General features: G+C 69.5%; 1 non-coding gene and 1 pseudogene across 1 annotated transcript; both read left to right on the top strand.

Annotated features, from left to right (window-relative positions):
• The first annotated feature begins 2,047 nt into the window (after nucleotides 1-2,047).
• LOC143694566 (5.8S ribosomal RNA) lies at nucleotides 2,048-2,200 on the top strand. The gene has a single exon (XR_013183147.1). It is a non-coding gene; the product is annotated as a 5.8S ribosomal RNA (ribosomal RNA).
• Nucleotides 2,201-3,109: 909 nt separating this feature from the next.
• The window catches only part of LOC143694582 (28S ribosomal RNA), a 5,032-nt pseudogene continuing 3,947 nt past the window's right edge, over nucleotides 3,110-4,194 (top strand).

A 4,194-nucleotide genomic window follows, 5' to 3' on the forward strand; every position in this document is an offset into this window, starting at 1 on the left:
GGCGGCTCCTCCAGCCCTTCCCGCCCCGGGGAGCGGGGCCTTTGCCGGCCGGCAGAGTTCCCCTCTCTCGGGCCAAGTAGCCCCCCCTCTCGCACCCGGAAGAGGAACTCCAAGGGCCGAGGCCTCCGGGCGTTCCGGGCCGCGCTTGGTGGCGCGCATGTGCGCACGTGCCCGAGGTGTGCTCGGTGGTTGGGCCCGCATCCCCCGTGCCGGCGGGGTGGTCCGGGCCACGGCGGTCCTCTCGGGGGCATTGCACTGGGCTACTGAGGGAAACCCCTGGGCCCCGAGAAGGACATGGCTGTGGTGGCGGCAGATGTCGGGCGCGCCCCCGCTGGTGGATACTCCCCCAAGGGTGGCAGCTGGGGAGGCACCCTGGCGGGGCCATGCAGGTCATTTTCCTTGCCCCAGGGCCAGGTACCTAGTGATCTGTGCCTTGGCGGTCCCCCCAGGTTTTTTCCCTCAGCCTTGTCAAATGCTGCGGGTTTGCGGAAAGGGGCCGGCGGGGCCGGGCGGCGGTTTAAAAACTAGGGCAGCTCGGCGCAGTCCGCCATGGCGGCTGCGGTGGCGGTGGCGGCGGCGGCAGGCGTGCCGGGCGGTGGCCGTGCGGGGCGCCACTGAGGGGTGGGGAGCAGCTACTGCCACCGATCCCCTGCGGTGGTTGTCCCGTCGCCACCGGCCGCGCTCTTCCGTCGCCGTCGTTGTCCCGCCGCGCACCATGGGGGTTAACCGTGCCACGCCGGGGAGGGGCGCCCTGCCTCCCCCTCTCCATGGCCCGGCCTCGGTGGAGAGGCCGCGGTGTGTGGTCGGCCATGGGGGCCGACCCGCTCTCCTCGTCGTAACGGGTGACGCTGGCAGAGAGCGCGTGCTCTCTGCCCTTCCTCGGCCGTGGGGTCGCGGCTGCTGGGGCCCACCCGCGCTCCTTCTCCTTGGCCCACTGCCGCGGTCTCTGGCACGCGCGGCGCCGCATCCGGCGCCTCTCCTCCCCTTAACAGCTTTTTCTCCTCGAACGCACAGCGGTAGCGCCATCGTCCACTGGCCGACCCCTGGCTCGACCGCCCGCCCGCTGCTGGGGAGCGAGCACTCGGCAGGCCCTCCGGCAGCGGAGGCCCGGGAGCACGCGCGACCCCATGCTGAGCGGCGGCAGCACCGCTTGATGGGTGTCTCTCCCTGTGGGGACGGTTGGCCGGAAGGCGCCCGCCATCGCCCGGCCACGGTCCCGTCCCGGGCCCCGCTTGTCACGTCCTCCATCACCCTTTCCGGCCGCGTGTGGGCCACAGAAAGGCATGCGAGGTGGCTGCGGGGGCACTTCCCCCCGCCCGGTCTCCGCGTGCCTGAGGCAAGGGGCCCCGGTGGTGCGGCGGTGGCGGTCCCGGGAGCGCAGCCCCAGCAGCGGCAGGGTCTGCTGTCTGGCAGGCCACGGGTTCTGGCGACGCCATCTCGGGTCTCAGTGGCGCCCGCCTCCGGGGCCGGCGGCGGAGCATGTCTGCTGGTCGCTCGCCTGCCTGGCAGGGGAGCGGTCCCGCGGGAGGTGCATTGGTGGGGGCCGGTCGCCGTCGCGTACCGTCTCAAGCCGGGGCAAGGCCGTGCAGTGGGGGAAGAGAAAAGCCGGCTGCACAGCAGTGTGGCGATGCTGCACGAGGCCCGCGCCATTGAGGACTGAGGGAAGCCGGCGTGTGCAGGGCCCAACAGCCGCGTGCCCCTGGCCGTGTGCCGTGTGTGTTGTGTGTGTAGTCCCAAGGAAGCGAGAAGTGGGTGGGCCACCATGCTCCCCCATGTTTTGGCGCAGGCCACGTGGCCCCCAGCACGGAGGCCGGGCCGAGCCCAGGCGCCTAGGCCGCCATCTCCCCTCGCGGGGGGAGGCGGTTGGGGGCACGGGCTCCCTGGCCTCTTGGCCGGCCTTCAGAGCGTGGGTTCCTCCAGTTGGTTTTTTTTCCCCTTTTGTTTCTGTGTGCTCGTACAGTCGAAGCCAGGCGCGTGCCCACGCGTCCTCGGCGCCAGAGTAATAAAAAGGGGCCTGCTTGGCGTGAGCAGTGCCCGAAAGGCAGACAACTCTTAGCGGTGGATCACTCGGCTCGTGCATCGATGAAGAACGTAGCTAGCTGCAAGAATTAATGTGAATTGCAGGACACATTGATCATCGACACTTCGAACGCACTTGCGGCCCCAGGTTCCTCCAGGGGCTACGCCTGTCTGAGCGTCGCTTGACGATCAATCGCCATCCAGGGGCTACGCCGGTGGTGCAGCTGGGGTCGCTTTGCAGGCCCGTCGCCCGCGGCGGGCAGTGGCAGCAGCGGCGTCCCGCCAGTGCCCGGAGGGAAGGTAGTCAGGGGTTTGGCGAGGGAAGCGTTTCCCTAGGCGGCCTCGATCCCTTCCCTGTGGCTCGGCAGGCATCGTCGCAGTTGCAGTCGTCGTCGTCATCGTCGCCGCGCAGGGCCTTCGTCCCCCTAAATGCAGACTCAGGGAGCGCTTCGTAGCGAGCCACTCGCGGAGCGAGCCACCAGGGCGGAGCTCGTCCTCCCCAGGACCGTGCCGTGGATGCGGTGGCGCGGCAGCCTGGGAAGAGCGAGAGACAGCGTCAAAAGGTGCCACAGAGGGCCGAGAGAAAGAGAGAGGAGGGTGAGAAGGGGAGGCAAGGCGCGGGCCTCACCCCTGGCCTCCCCCCACTGCGTGGGCGGCTGTCTGCGGGTGGGTACCGCAGTGGTACCATGCCGTGCTGCCGCACGCGTGCGCGAGGCGAGAGCGCTGGGGACGGGGGTTCCGATCCCCTCCTCCCTTCGCAGGCCCCCTCCTCTTCTGTCACGGTTTTGGGGCGTGCCGAGTGGCGCCGTTGCTCCTCTCTCTCTCCCCACCGAGGCCATCACGCGCGCTGGTGCCCGGCCAGTCCTCCCGCGTGGGGCCGTCTCCGCCGCGTTTCCTTTTCGGTTCTTTTCTCCAGGATGGGGTTCTCCGTCTCCTTGTTGCTCGCTCGCGCGCGCGTGCACTGTCTCTCTCTCTGACTCCCTCTGGGAGCGTGGAGAGGAGGGGGGGCGGGCGGCGTAGCGGGCGGGGGATACAAGGCGGCCATCTCTGTGCAAGCCCCCGTGCGCAGCGCGGCCAAGCTTTGGGCTTGCGACCTCAGATCAGACGTGGCAACCCACAGAATTTAAGCATATTAGTCAGCGGCGGAAAAGCAACTAACAAGGATTCCCTCAGTAATGGCGAGCGAAGAGGGAAAAGCCCAGCACCGAATCCCCGTCCCGCGGTGGGGCGCGGGACATGTGGCGTACAGAAGCCCCCCTCCCCGGCGGCGCTCTTGGGGGACCCAAGTCCTTGTGATCGAGGCTGCAGCCCGCGGACAGTGTGAGGCCGGTAGCGGCCCCCCGGCGCGCCGGGCCCGGGGCTTCTCGGAGTCGGGTTGCTTGGGAACGCAGCCCAAAGGGGGTGGTAAACTCCATCTAAGGCTAAATACTGGCACAAGACCGATAGCCAACAAGTACCGTAAGGGAAAGTTGAAAAGAACTTTGCAGAGAGAGTTCAAGAGGGCGTGAAACCGTTAAGAGGAAAATGGGTGGGGCCCGTGCAGTCCGCCCGGACGACCGCAACTCGGCGAGTTGCGGTCAGCCGGCGCGGGCTCGGCGGATCCTGGCCTCCACCTCCCCTCTGTCCCCCGGGCGTACCCCATGCGCAGGGGTGAGCCGGGGGGGCGGCTGGTGCAGGGACCCCCCCTCGGCCGGCAGCCAGCCATGGCCGGGCGCATTTCCTCCACAGTGGTGCGCCGCGACTAGCTCCGGGTCGGCTGGGAAGGCCTCCGGCGGGCAGGTGGCCCAGCGCCGCGTGAGTGGCAGTGGGTGTTACAGCCCCCGGGAAGCAGGTCTTGCTGAATCCCGGGGCCGTGGGAGAGGACTGCCGTCGTGCCCTCCTCCCCCCCGTCAGCGGCACCGTGGCAGTGGGCGTCGCTTCCCCCCCCCTCCCCGCCCGGGGGAGGGGGGCGGGGGCGGCGTCCCCACAGCGCGGCATTTTGCGCGAGTGTGCGGGGGCCGGGCCCTCTGGCCCCCAGCGCCGTGTTCAACCGCGGCGGACTGTCCTCAGTGCGCCCCGACCACGTGGCGCCGCCAGGGCCGGGCTTGACGGGTCGCGCTCAGGTGCCCGGGGTCTGCGGCGATGTTAGCTACCCACCTAACCTGTCCTGAAACACAGACCAAGGAGTCTAGCACA

This window comes from Agelaius phoeniceus, chromosome 7, assembly GCF_051311805.1.
Source record: "Agelaius phoeniceus isolate bAgePho1 chromosome 7, bAgePho1.hap1, whole genome shotgun sequence".
In the NCBI taxonomy this organism is placed as follows: Eukaryota; Metazoa; Chordata; class Aves; order Passeriformes; family Icteridae; genus Agelaius; species Agelaius phoeniceus.